Here is a 15,175-nt window from a genome sequence, read left to right on the forward strand (position 1 = left end):
GACCAGACACAGGATATCATTGGCCTTAACACTACTGAGCCACTTAAGATGGTTAAATTAGCAAGTCTTATTCTAGATTTGCTTGAACACAGCTGAAAACAGCAAGGACAGGTGTAGTTGCATGTGGCTGTAATCCCAGTACACTAGAGACACAGGCAGCACAAGTGCTGTGAGTTCAAGGCCAACGTGGCCTATGTTACAGACCAGCCAGGCTAGAATATGAAATCCTGTCTCAAAAACCCAAAATGAAAATAGAAAATATTAAACTAAATACTAAAAAGTGATCTATTTATGAGTACCTATTATTTAAATTAATTCTCTCTATAAGTACACAATTCTCTCTTTTTTTCTTGTTTCTCTTACATCATACTATAATCCAACCCATCTTTTGACTTAGATGATATTAATATGGAGAAAAATCCACCTTCATCTGACAGGATGTAGACTGAAGCTTATACTTGACAGTGGCAGGGACCAGGCAGGGTAAGTCGCATGCCCCCTAGTCGGTCCCCCCTCCAGAGCACAGCAGCTTCGGTGTGCAATAAACAGCAGGCAGAAAGGATAACCTCTATTCCCTGGCTCCAAAATGCAGGCATGTGCTATAAAACTAAATTGACATCTGTTAGCAGGCTTGTCACATGGGCGTTTTTTCCTGCAGAATCTGGAATAAATTAAACCTTAAAATAAAACTTGGAACAGGGAGGCTGCTTTGCATAATTCCTCCTAGTGGTGTGCTGTGCGCCCATCACACTGATTTTGAAGAGAAGTTCTAGTGCGAAAAGTTTCATTATCGTTTTAATTGCAAAACTGTTGAATGCCACTCCATGCTGGGAAATCTGTGGGGTTTTATTTTAGGGTCTTTATGTTTTTAACTAAATTGTAGCAAATGAAACTTCCTTTCCTGGTGTTTTCACTGGGTAGAAAAGAAACCAGATTTTATGTCCCAATGCAACTTTGTCCACCCCTTCTCAGACACCTGGAGCCTAGCTCATGGACCTGTTCTGCCCGGGCTGAGCTCCAGAGGCAAAAGTGGGCAGGGCAGGTGTGATCTGGAAGAATTCACTCAGGGCCTGGGGCAGGCTCAGTAGTGGACCTGCCCATCAAATAAGCCTGGCCACCTGTGTTTCATCCCCAGAGCTCATTTGAAGGTGGAAAGAGAGAATATCTCCACAATGCTGTCCTCTCACCTCCTACACACACACACACACACACACGCATGCACATACACACACACACCTTCACACATGGATGTACGTGTACATGCACACACACGGGGCTCACTACTAACAAAGAAATAAGTAAATAAATAAATAAAATGTAAAACCTTAGAGCTTGCTCAGAAGTCCATGCCCTCGGAGGATTTGCAAGCTCTCTGCCTTCTGCTATCAAAGGCTTTATGCTTTTATTAAACACAATAAAGCAAGTGCAGAGCTGTATGACTCCCCAAATCTAAGCTGCACAGCAGACCCATGGCTTCCTTCAGAAGAGCACAGCCTACAAAGAGAAATCAAGCGTCCATAATCCCTCCGGTTCATTTGGTTCCCATTCTGCAAGCCCCGTCAGAATGGCAAGTTTGAGACAAATCCACCCACTTCTGGAACACAGAGACAAAGGGAAACAGAGGACATACCAGGAGGCTCATTACCATTGCATGTGACATCGTCCCCATTTGTAGCAAGACTGGGCCCCTCCACACTCACGTCAGCCCTTCTCCATAACGTGCAATCACAGTGTGCCTCGTGGCTGTTGCTTTTCTCCCTAGTGTGAGTTCATTTGCTGCCCTACACTCTCCATGGTGTAGTTCATGAAATGCATGATGGCATGGCATATCTTATAATAGGGAGACTGAGGCATGGCAGACTCCGTGACTCAGTGAGGGAGCGGAGAGGATGCTGCAGAAGTTGACAGCCGGGTTCCCTTCTCCTTCCTGCTTCCAGGGCCTTATTAGCATCAAGAGATGGGAAGACGGAATGAAAGCCTGACTCATTCAAGTCCTCCATGCACAGAGGATCCTCCAAGGAGAGTGAACACACTGCTGCTGTGACAAAATACCCGACATGACCGAGTTAAAGGGAAATGTGATTTATTTTGGCTCATAAGTCAAAGGTTTCGGGTTATGGTCAAGTTTATTTACCCTGTGGTGACTGGGGGAAGAGAGAGCACCCCAATAACCTTTCCAAGGCAATATGCCCAGGGACCTAACTTCCTTGCCATTTCAATCAAGTGCTTTTAGCAACTGGGATTATTTACTATGTACTATTTATTATTCACTTTGCTACTGTTTGGGTTTATTTCCTACTATGTCCCATTGTGACAGTAGAATCTGTGGACTGCTTGGTCCCATACAGGAGGCAGCAAGTTCCCAGATCCAGAGCACTATTCCAACACAAGCTTGTCCATCTGAGCCGCTGCTCCCAGCACACACCAGGGAGCACACGCCTCCCACAGCTCCATCCACATGCACCTATTCCAGCACAAGCTTGTCCATCAGAGCCGCTGCTCCCAGCACACACCAGGGAGCACACGCCTCCCACAGCTCGATCCAGATGCACCTAGTCCTCTCTCTGGAGGCTTTTCTAGTCTTTTGTAGGTCTGTGTCATGAGTTAAACACAGGATGGTTTGAAAACAGTAGAAGACAAGGCATTGTGCCCCACAGGAAAAAATTCACTATTATAGATGAGTGAATAAACCTTAAAGAGAGAGAGGGGGAGAAATTTAAAAGAAAAAGACCTCATTTCTTAAGCATAGAATTGCAAAATTCTGAACTCATGTTCCAAGATGCCTTGTCCACGGGGTCCATGGTGGACCGATGGAAATGGAAAGACAGCTTCGCTTTCCAGTTGCAATCCAGTGCCCTGAATGACTCATTACTGCTAAATCACCAATGGCTGATTTCACAGAAACACAGACCCTTCATGATTAAATAGTAATTCCACCAGATGAAGCTGCCTTCAAACGTGCTGAATGATAAATGGCATGCAGCTCCCTTGAAAAAGGAATGTCAAAGAATTTAGATGGCAGATTGCTTTTTAGCCTAAAATAGCCTTTACTGCACCATAGCTGGCTTTTGGTAAGCTTCCTCACCAAAGCTCATCTGAGACATCAGTAATCTACACTGCTTATTAATGCTGTTCTTACTAGGACTGTACTAGGTTGTGTTAAAAGATAAGGTATTGAAACCCCAGTGCCCTACACATCACATTTAGCGCGGTGCTGGAGTGAACTCAGGCAGGGCAAGCTTCCTAAGCTTTTCACAGGTCAGGTATGTGGAGCAGGAGACCCTAGTTAAGGAATCACGAGCCTGGCTCACTTGGGAAGACACTGCTCAGATGAAGGTTTTAGCTCAAGGGCAAATCAATAGTCACCTAGAACTCAGGCATGCCTGGGCCTCAAGCTGATGTGATGGGCTGAATTTGTTCCAGGATGGCAGCTCAGACAGAAACCCAGTGTCACAAGCTACAGGTAGAAAAATGACCTAGGGCACAGCACCTGTACTTCATTGCACCTTGACAAGAATTTGCACTGAGTGTGGAAGCAGACACAGGCAGGGCTATGTAGTTCGGTGCTCAGACCCCGAGGAACATCACTGGGGTTCAAATCCCAGCACTGTCCGTTACTATTAAGGATGCTCAGGTCCTGTGTTTTGATAAGTGTGTTACCGACCTTGCTACAGAAAGTATAGTTTCCCAACTAGGCACACCAGCATCATCTTGGAGCATGCAGAAATATAGAGCCCAAGCCCTCCTCTGACCTCCTCCACCATCGTCATTTTAATTAAATTCCAGGCACTTCACACATGCATTTACATTTGAGAAAGAGTGATGCGGAATATGATACATAGGCAATGTAAATATCTCAGAATCATCTGTTCCTGGTATTTTAAATATGTGTTAGGAAAGATAACTAGTGAAGCTGATCTATGGAGATAATGTATATGACTCCAAGAAGGTTGGATTTATTTAAATCATACTTGAATGAAAATACAAAAGTGAGATATACTCCTGCCCCATGCCATTCACAAAGTGAAAAGGAAGAAGGGAAAAGGAAAGAACAAATGATATCCTGAAACCAAGAAGAGCATCTCATTCATGCTAAGTAGGACTGAGGCAGGCAGGGTCCACTGCCTTCCATTTTCAAGTAGGTGGCAGTGGTGTTGGAACAGCCTCTTCTGCAAAGAGTAGAAGCCAAGGCAGGGCCTCCAAGACAAAAGCCAGAGCCACTCCAACTGATTAAAGCCAGGGCTAGGGTGGAACTCCCTAGCTCCAGGAAAAAGTCTGGAATAAATTTCCAAATACCACTGGTTGAAGATCTGGCTTAAAACTAGCCATTACCCTAAGAAGAGTTGAGGAGAAGAAAAACACCCTAGTAAACAGCAAATGAGGTAAATTCAGATGGTTCAGTGCTGGAATATTCCCAGCATCATTGAGGGGAGTAGAAGCCCCTCAATGCTTGCATAAGAGTGGTCCTGGAGCTACTGCAAAGGCCCTAAGTAGAGAAGGGCAAGCCAATGAGTAAAGAAAAAAGGAATGCCAAGCCAAAAACCTTCCACTGAAAATGATTCAGCAAATCAAATTACACTCAAGAGTCAAAGGATAAGAGCAAAGACTACCTCAACAACAAATGGATTGTTATTCATCCCAAGATTAATTGTATTGAACAGTCGGGCTATAATTGATGTGTTTAGGATACACGGAGGACTCAAAAATAAGATCTGCTTTCACAAGATGTAAGCAGTGGCAATATACTTTTAAATAAAACATGCACAACTGTAAAAGAACAGATGGACAGGAAATATCCCAATTAAAATCTTGAAAGTAAAAAGTTAGTGGGGTTTTTTTTCTAGTAAAAATATCACTAAGCGGTATAAACTTTGCACGGGACACAGTTTTAAAAGAAAGAGCTGGAAGCTAATATTAAGGGATTCACTAAAAGTATGATAACAAATGACATTTTAAAATATGAAAAGGCAACTAAGGGAGAAAGAGGGCAGACTGGAAGTTTCCAGAAGGCACCCGTAAGTAGCCCCAGGAGTAGAAACAAAGGAAAAGCAGGAGAATGTCAGTTACCATTCTGTTACTGGGACAACACTCCTGAGACAAAAGACTTACAGCAGGGAAAGGTTGTTCGGGCTCACAGTTCCAAGGGTTCTCATGTATGGTGACTGATTTCATTGCCTTCAGGCCCCTAGTGAGACAGAATTTCAAGGAGAGAGCATATAGCTGAAAAGGCTGCCTCATGGCATCTAGGAAGTTCAAGGGAAGCGCAGAAACAGACCAGCGTCCTAATAGCCCTTGGAGGGCAAGTTCCCAGTGATTTAATTTCCTTCTACTAGGGGCCACCTCTCAAAGGTCAAGGTGAGGACCAAGGAGTGAGGATGCCTCCCAGTAGTGTCATGCTGAGGACCAAGCCTTCAGCACACGAGTCTTTGGGAAGACATGAAGATCCAAACAACAGCAAGATGCCATTGAACAGATTATAACTTCTTATATATTCACAAGGTACAAAATTCAAAGGGTGCAGTATAGGATCTCTCCCTTTGTAATCTGTTCTTCCTGGAAGCAAAAGACTTCCTGAGGTTTTCATTTCTTTCAGGGAGAGGCTAGAAAAACAAGAACTATGTGTAAACAGTGGGATGGCAAAACCCACATATTCTTCTGTACTTTTCCTTTCCTAGGGCATAATTAATATACAATAAAGTCATACATTTCAATAGTACAACCCAGAGACTTGTGACATCTGTGAACACCCATGTAAGCCATCAACACACTCCAACACAGAGCATTCACACACCTCAAAGTCCCCCGTGATCCCCTCCATCCATCTCCATTCCTTTATCAACAGCTCCAGGAAGGACATGGCTGGTCACCATTCTACTTCTGGCTCATCTGAGTTTTATATTCTAGAAATGGAATGAGTGGGCAACTGTACACTATGTACCCTTTTATACAGTATGAAGTCTGCAAGATGGTTCGTGTTCTATACTAAGCTTATTTCTCTTTTTATTTCTGAGCTCTACTTAGCATATATGGGTAGTATGACATATGCCATATTGTTCTTTATGTATTCAAACTGTGACCTATTTATTGAAATGTTGTGTTAGTTGCTTTTCTTGTTTCTGTTATGAAATACCTAACAAGAGGGAACTTCATAGAGAAAGTTTTTGGCTTATAGTGTAGCAAGTTCATTCCATCGTGGTGGGGAGGGCATGATGGTGGAACCTTGAGGTTGCTTGCTCACATCTGGGGCAGATTGAAACAGCATCATGCAGCCATTCACTTGGCTTTCTTCTTTATCCAAAGGCGTGTCTAATCATGATTTTAAACCAAATCATGTTTGCAATGAAAGTTAACCACCACCCCTACTAACATTCATGTGAACTGCCTTGGTTAGGGGCTATTATGAATATAGCATGCATGCACTTTCAAGCACATATCGCTGTGTAGATATATGTGCTCCGTTCTCTTGCATACACACCTAGAAGCAGGCTTCTAGGTCTATATATGTTCAACTGTGTCATCAAGCTTCCATACTGTTACAAATAACCGAGATAGTCACTTTTATAAAGAAGGAAGGTCCCCTTTTGGACAAAGGAATGAAAGAGATTCACAACCTTTCTGTTTCTCATTAGAAAACAGGTGGGCCTGGCCCCTGGAAGCATCAGAGAGAGAGAGAGAGAGAGAGAGAGAGAGAGAGAGAGAGAGAGAGAGAGAGAGAGAGAGCGAGCTTGGTGGTGGCCCCAGGCCCCAGGAAGCACTGACAATGGTGGCCTCCAGAAACTATATTAAGAAATCCCTCTCCAAAAAGCAGATGGGAGGATGGGAGGGGGGAGTATGGGGAGTGGGAGGAGAGGAGGGAAGGGGAACTGGGATTGGAATGTAAAAGTAAATTAATTAAAAATAAAAACCCTGAGGCCAACAGCAAAAGAAAAAGAAAAGAGAAAAAAATAAATCCCTCTGGGAAAGAGCACCTGTGTCCCAGCCAGGATTCAGTGCCATCCTCTCTATGAAATACCCCATTACATCAGCAACCACTGTAGTCTCAGACCTGCCTGCACCTAGAGGAGCGACCACCTGAGCCTCAGGCCCACCTGCATGCACCTAAAGCACCTGAAGCTCTGCCCTGCCTGCTCCCGGAGGAGCCATCAATGGAGCCACATCCACCAACTACACCAATTGGAGGAAGAGGGACCATCCTCATGCCCCCGCCACGAAGCACAGGCTCTGTGGATTGGAGGAAGAGATGGGTTGGCAACAATGCAAGAATATACTGAACAACATAAACAGCAATAATCACCAGATACTAGTGGTTCTACAACAGCAAGACCTGAACATTACAATGCTGATAAAGCAGAAAAAACAACCTTAAACATAAATTTATAAAGATGACTGAGGCCCTTAAAGAGGAAATGAAAACTTCCCTTAAAGAATTAAAGGAAAATACATAAACAAAATTGGAAGAAATCAACAAATCCCTTAAAGAAAACCAAGAAAAAGCAGTCAAAAAAAGGTGAAGGAAAGGGCTCAAGATTTAAAAACTGAAATAGAGGTAATAAAGAAAACACAAACTGAGGGAATTCTGGAAATGGAAAATCTGAGTAAGTGATCAGGAACTACAGATGCAAGCATAAATAACAGAATACAGGAAATGGCAGAGAGACTCTCAAGTGTTGAAGATTCGATAGAGGAAATAGATTCATTAGCCAAAGAAAACATTAAATATAGCATACTTTTAACACAAAAACATCCAGGAAATCTGGGACACCATGAAAAGGCCAAACCTGAGAATAATAGGGATAGAAGAAAAAGTTCAGCTCAAAGGCACAGAAAATATATTCAACAAAATCATAGAAGACAACTTTCCCAACCTAAAGAAGGAATGCCTATGAAAGTATCAGAAGCTTACAGAACACCAAATAGACTGGGCTAAAGAAAATAAAAGTTCCCTCACCACATAATAATCAAACCATTAAACACATTAAACATATAGAACAAAGAAAGAATATTAAGTGCTGCAAAGGAAAAAGGCCACATAACATATAAAGGCAAACCTATCAGAATTACACCCAACTTCTCAATGGAAACAATGAAAGACAGAAGGTCCTAGACAGGAGTTATACAGACACTAACAGATCATGGATGCCAGCCCAGACTACTATACCCAGCAAAACTTTCAATCACCACAGGCAACGATAACAAGATATTCCAAGACAAAATCAGATTCGAACAATTCCTATCCACAAATACAGCACTACAGAAAGTACTAGAAGGAAAACTGCAACCAAAAGAAGTTATATACCCACAAAAACATAGGCAATAGGTAATCCCACACCAGCAAATCCCAAAGAATGGGAAAGCACACACAATACCACCAGCAGCAACAAAAACAAAAAGAGCAGTAAATAGCAACCACTGATCATTAATATCCCTTAATATTCATGGACTCGATTCGCCTATAAAAAGACACAGGCTAACAGACTGGATACAACAACAGAATCCATTCTTCTGCTGCATATAAGAAACACATCTCAACATCACAGACAGATGTTACCTCAGAGTGAAGGGTTGGAAAAAGATTCTCCAATTAAATGGACCTAAGAAACTAGTTGGTGTAGCTATCCTAATATATAACAAAATAGACTTCATACTAAAAATAATCAAGACATGAAGACCATTTCATGTTCATAGCAGGAAAAATCCATCAAAATGAAGTCTCAGTTCTAAACATCTGTGCCCCAAATACAAGAGAACCCACATTTGTAAAAGAAACATTACTAAAGCTTAAATCATCCTTCAAGTCCCACACACTAATAGTAGAAGACTTCAACACTCCACTCTCACCACTGGACAGGTCTCTCAGACAGAAACTTAACAGACAAATAAAGGAACTAACAGATACTATGACTCAAATGGACTTAACAGACATCTATAGAACACTCAACCCAAACATAAAAGAATGTACCTTCTTCTCAGCACCTCATGGAACCTTCTCTAAAATTCACCACATACTCGGTAACAAAGCAAACCTCAACAGATACAAAAAAATTGGAATAACCCCCTGCACCTTATTGTATCACCATGGCTTAAAGTTAGAATTCACCAACAAAGATAATTCCAGAAAGCCTATAAACTCATGGAAACTTAATAATGCCCAGCTGAATCACTCCTGGGTCAAGGAAGAAATAAATACATTGAATGCTTCCTAGAATTCAATGAAAATGAATGTACAGCATGCCCAAACTTACGGAATACCATAATAGCAGTACTAAGAGGAACAGTCATAGCACTAAATGTCTACATAAAGAAATTGGAGAAATCCCAGGTTAGCAAATTAACAGCTGAAAGTTCTAGAACAAAAAAAGCAAACTCATCCAGGAGGAATAAATGCCAGGAAATAATCAAAATGAGGGCTGAAATCAACAAAATATAAACAAAGAGTAAAATGTAAAGAATCAATGAAACAAAGAGTTGGTTCTTTGAGAAAATCAACAAGATAGACAAACACTTATCCAAATTAACCAAAAGGCAGAGAGAGAATATCCAAATTAGCAAAATCAGAAATGAAAAAGGGAACATAACAGACACTGAGGAAATTCAGAGAATTGTCAGGTCATACTTCAAAAACCTGTATTCGACAAAACTGGAAAATTTAAAAGAAATTAACAATTTTTTAGATAGGTATCACATACCAAAATTAAATTAAGGCAAGATAAACAATTTAAGTAAACTTATAACCCCTAAGGAAATAGAAAGTCATTAAAAGTCTCCTTACCAAAAAAAGTTCAGGACTAGATGGTGTCAGCACAGAATTCTACCAGAACTTCAAAGAAGAGCTAATATCAATACTTCTCAAATTGTTCCACACAATAGAAACCAAAGGAACATTGCTAAACTACTTTCACAAGGCTACAGTTACCCTGATTCCCAAACCACACAAAGATGCAACAAAGATAGAAAACTACAGACCAATCTCCCTCATGAACATTGATGCAAAAATACCCAATAAAATACTGGCAAACCAAATCCAAGAACACATCAAAAGAAATCATCCAACATGACCAAATAGGCTTCATCACAGAGATGCAGCGTTGGTTCAACGTACAGAAATCTGTCACTGTAATCTATCATATAAACAAACTGAAAGAAAAAACAAAACAAAACAAAACACAAGATCATTTCATTAGATGCTGAAAAAGCCTCTGACAAAATCCAATACCCCTTCATGATAAAGGTCTTAGAGATCAGGGATACAAGGAACACATATTAACATAAAAAATGATTTACAGAAATGGAGAGAAAATCCAAGTGGTTCTACTAAAATCAGGAACAAGACAAGGCTGTCCACTCTCTCCATATCTACTCAATATTGTACTTGAAGTTCTAGCTGGAGCAATAAGACAATAAAAGGATATCAAGTGGATACAAATTGGAGAGGAAGAAGTCAAACTATCACTTTTTTGCAGATGACATGATAGTTTACAAAAGTGACCCCAAAAACTCTACCCAGGAACTATGACATCTGACAAACACCATCAGTTCTGTGGCAGGATACAAGATTAACTATAAAAAATCAGTAGGCCTCCTATATATACACAAATGAAAAATGGGCCAAGAAAGAATTCAGAGAAACATCATCCTTTATAATAGCCACAAATATAAAATATCTTGAGGTAACTCTAACCAAACAAGTGAAAGATCTGTATGACAAGAACTTTAGGTTTCTAAAGAAAGAAATGAAGAAGACATCAGAAATTTGAAAGATCTCCCATGCTCTTGGATAGGTAGGATCAACATAATAAAAATGACAATCTTACCAAAAGCAATCTACAGATTCAATACAATCACCATCAAAATCCCAACACAATTCTTCACAGACCTTGAAAGAATATAACTCAACTTCATGTTTAAAAAAACACAGGATAGCTAAAAAGAATCCTGTACAATAAAGGAACTTCTGGAGGCATCATCATCCCTGAGCTATAGTAATAAACAGCTTGGTATTGACAAAAAAACCAGACATGTGGATCAATGGAATCTAATTGAAGACCTTGGCATTAGTTCATGCATATATGAACGTCTGGTTTTTGACAAAGAATCAAAAAAGATACAGTGGAAAAAGGAAAACATCTTTAACAAATGGTGATGGCATAACTGGATGTCAACAAATAGAAGACTGCAAATAGATCCATATCTATTATCTTGCACAAAACTCAAGTCCAAGTGAAATCAAGGGCTTTAACATAAAGCCAGTTACATTGAACCTTATAGAAGAGAAAGTGGGATGTAGCCTTGAATGCATTGGCACAGGATACCTCTTCCTAAATAGAACATCAGTAGCACAGACACTGAGAGCAACCATCAATAAACGGGACCTCCTGAAACTGAAAAGCTTCTGTAAAGCAAAGGACACAGTCAACAAGACAAAACAACAGTCTACAGAATGGGAAAAGGTCTTTACCAACCCCACATCTGACAGAGGGATGATCTCCAAAATATATAAAGATCTCAAGAAACTAGACAACAAAATACCAAATAATCCAATTTAAAAATGGGTTGGAGAGCTAAACAGAGAATTCTCAACAGAAGAAACTCAAATGACTGAAAGACATTTAAGGAATTGCTCAACATCCTTAATCATCAGGGAAATGGAAATGTAATCAACTATGAGATACCATCTTACATCTGTCAGAATGGCTAAGATAAAAAAAAATACTGAGAACAGCTTATGTTGAAGAGATTGTGGAATAAGTAGAATACACCTCCACTGCTTGTGGGAGTACAAATTTGAACAGCCATTCTGGAAATCAGTATGGCAGTTTCTCAGAAAATTGGAACTCAATCTACCTCAAGACCCAGTAATATTTCTCTTGGGCATATACCCAAAGGATAATCAATCATACCACAAGGACGCACTCTCAATAGTATTCATAGCAGCATTATTCATAATGGCCAGAACCTAGAAATTACTTAGAAGCCCCTCAACTGAAGAATGGATAAAGAAAATGTGATACATTTACACAATGGAGTATTACTCAGGTGTAAGAAAAAACAATGACATCATAATATCTGTAGGCAAATAGATAGAACTAGAAAAAACCATCCTGAGAGAGGTAACCTAGACTCAGAAAGACAAACATGGTATGTATTTACTCATAAGTGGATATTAGTTATAAAGCAAAGGACAACCAGACTACAATCCGCAGCTCCAGAGGAACTAGAGCCTTCTTCCAGTAACTGTTGGAACCAGATGTAGAGATCCACAACCAAGCACCATGCTGAACTCCGGGAATCCAATCTAAGAGAGGGAGGAGGAATTACATGAACAAGGCAGGTCAAGATCATGATGAAGAAAACCACAGAGACACCAGAACCAAGCTCATGGAAACTCATGAACTCTGGACCAACAGCTGTGGAGCCTCCATTGGACTGAACTAGGCCCTCTGTATGTGGAAGACAGTTGTGAAGCTTGAACTATTTGAAGGGCCCCAGGAAGTAGGACCAGGATCTATCTACCCCTGGTATATGAGCTAGCTTGCTAGAACCCATTCCCTATGAGGGGATACCAGGCTCAGACTTAAAGCATAGGGGAGGGGCTTAGTCCTGCCCCAACTTAATGTCCCAAAATGTGTCAACTTCCCATGGGAGTCCTTATCTGTTGGGAGGAATGGATGGGGGGGGGTGAGCTGGGAGGGGGACACGGAGGGACGGGATTGGACGAGGAGTGGGAGGGACAACTTTGGTTGGAAAGTGAAATGAAATTTAAAATATATATATAAATATTAAAAAAATAAAGAAGAAAGGTTTATTTTGGAGGTTTTGTGCAGGATTGATTGGCCTGTTTGGGGCCTGTAGGTAGCAGATCATGGCAGGTGAAGCCACTGACTTCATGGCTGGAGCATGAAGTTCTGGGGGCCTCCCACTAGTTAAATCATCTTCTAATAGTGCCACAGGCTGTAGGCTATACCTACACCTCTGGGTAACATTCCTAATCTATACTATAGCACAAATTTAACACAAATTTGCCAAACTCTTCTAAATTGGTCACATTCCCACAAAGAATTCCTGAGAGTTACAGTTGTCGAATATCCTACTTACTGCTTCTTGTCAATCTTTTCATTTTGTAACTTTTGTAGAGGCTTTGTGGTTGGTAAATGTTAAAGCAACATCTGTTTTAACTCTCTCATTTCCCTGGTGCCTGATGGTGTTGAGTATCTCCTCATGGGCTTTTGCCTCTCTGTATCTTCTTTGGGAAAGTGTCTGTTCAGATCATTTGCCCAGTTATGAACTGGGTTGCTACACACCCCTGCCCCCCACCCCACCTCGACTTTCAGTGTAAAAATTCTTGGTACATTTGGATGAAAGTTTTTAAATCTAATATATTGTGTGGGATATTTTATCTCGGGTTTTATATTCTTTATTTTTGAGACAGGGTTTCCCTGTGAAACAGTCCTGGCTGTACTAGAACTCACTCTGTAGACCAGGCTGACCTCGAACTCACAGAGATCCACCTGCCTCTGCCTCCAAGTGATTCACCTGCCTCCGCCTCCCAAGTGTTGGGACTAAAGGCATGTGCCACCACTACCCAGATTGGTTTTAGATTCTTAACAACATCACTGGATGAGTAGGATACTTTATCACGATCAACTTTGGTTAGAGAAATCTCCTTTCACAATAGGTGATGATTAATGCAAACCCATAACTGGTAAGAGTATTAAGTATACATAACTATGAGTGCTTAGCTGTGGATGAATCATGTCTATTAACCTCCCTACATTCAGGACTCAGGGAACATCATGAAAGTGCAGCCAGACAAATGTAAGAGCTGGTTGAGGAGGAGAGCTGTGAAATTCTGACTTCTGGGCATGACATACCCTCACACACATTGACTCACAGCAACTGTAGCTAGCTGCATAATATCAAGCCGGTCAAAATTCTAACACAAGGGAGGGAAGGCCCCCCAAGGCTCTATTATTGGTAGACGATCTATTGACAGTGGATGGTTGCTGAAGGAAGGAAAAAACACTCTCCATTGGGGATATGACTGCAAGTAGGCTGCCTATGTCTCTTTGCATGGCCCCACACCAGTGTGAATATTGGCAGCACCAGTGGGATTTAGGAGGTCAACAATAATTAAAAATTAGAGGTGGGGCTGGAGAGATGGCTCAGTGGTTAAGAGCACTGGCTGCTCTTCCGAAGGACCTGGGCTCAATTCCCAGCACCCACATAGCAGCTCATAACTGCCTATAGCTCCAGTGTTAAGGGACCTGACATCTTCACACAGACATACATACAGGCAAAACACAAAAATGTACATTATATTTAATAATTATATAATTAATAAATTAGTTTAAAAGAAAAAAGAGTGGGAAGAATGGTCTTCCCTAGGGAAGAAGTCCCTAATTAGTTATAGATCTCTAATTAGTTATCCAATACTAAGTGGTCCGCCCTGAGGTCAGAAAAAGAAGACAAAAATTAGAGTTGGGAGGGTGAAAAGTAAGGCCACTAGGAAGGTAGAGGGTATGATCAAAATACATTGTATAAATGTTTTTCCATACAGATATCCAATGGTTCTGATCAGATTTTCTGTAAATACTATCTTTTTCACTGTTGAATTATGTTAGCACTTTACCTAAGTTCATACATATATGCACACATGTGTGTGTGTTTATCTGCAAGATCTCTTGGGATTCCAGTTCTATTTATTCACCTATCTGTAGATCAATACAATACTATTTTAATGGCAACAATTTAAAAATTTTTGAATTGAGTAATATAATCCATCTAAATTTGTTCTTTTCCAAAACCGGCAGTTTTTTGCTTTATGACTTCCTTTACTGTGTGTGCGTGTGCGTGTGCGTGTGCGTGTGCGTGTGCGTGTGTGTGTGTGTGTGTGTGTGTGTGATGTCAGTACGTAAAGATTCGCCCTGTCCTTTTTTACTGGGGCATTGTGAGGAGCCCACGAAAAGATGTACCACCTTTCCTTTAACGGCTCCCACAGGATGGGATTACCCATACCCAATGCGGCTAACAGCTGACCTTGTTCATGCCTGTGACTTCGCACTCATGGGAGCCTGAGTTGGGAGACTCACAGGAGCACCGCAGGGTCACTCTTGCCCTCGGCAACTGAAATGCAGAGTACAAAGGAAAGGGACGGGGATCACTGTTTGATTCAGAGCCC

The 15,175-nt window shown here is 41.1% G+C and overlaps 1 protein-coding gene across 3 annotated transcripts in view; it reads right to left on the reverse strand.

Annotated features, from left to right (window-relative positions):
• Positions 1–15,175, reverse strand: part of Mettl24 (methyltransferase like 24) — a 111,397-nt gene that overhangs the window by 41,865 nt on the left and 54,357 nt on the right. The gene's annotated exons all lie outside the window — the stretch shown is intronic.

The sequence above is a fragment of the Mesocricetus auratus genome, unplaced genomic scaffold (genome assembly GCF_017639785.1).
Source record: "Mesocricetus auratus isolate SY011 unplaced genomic scaffold, BCM_Maur_2.0 Super-Scaffold_100018, whole genome shotgun sequence".
Classification (NCBI taxonomy): domain Eukaryota; kingdom Metazoa; phylum Chordata; class Mammalia; order Rodentia; family Cricetidae; genus Mesocricetus; species Mesocricetus auratus.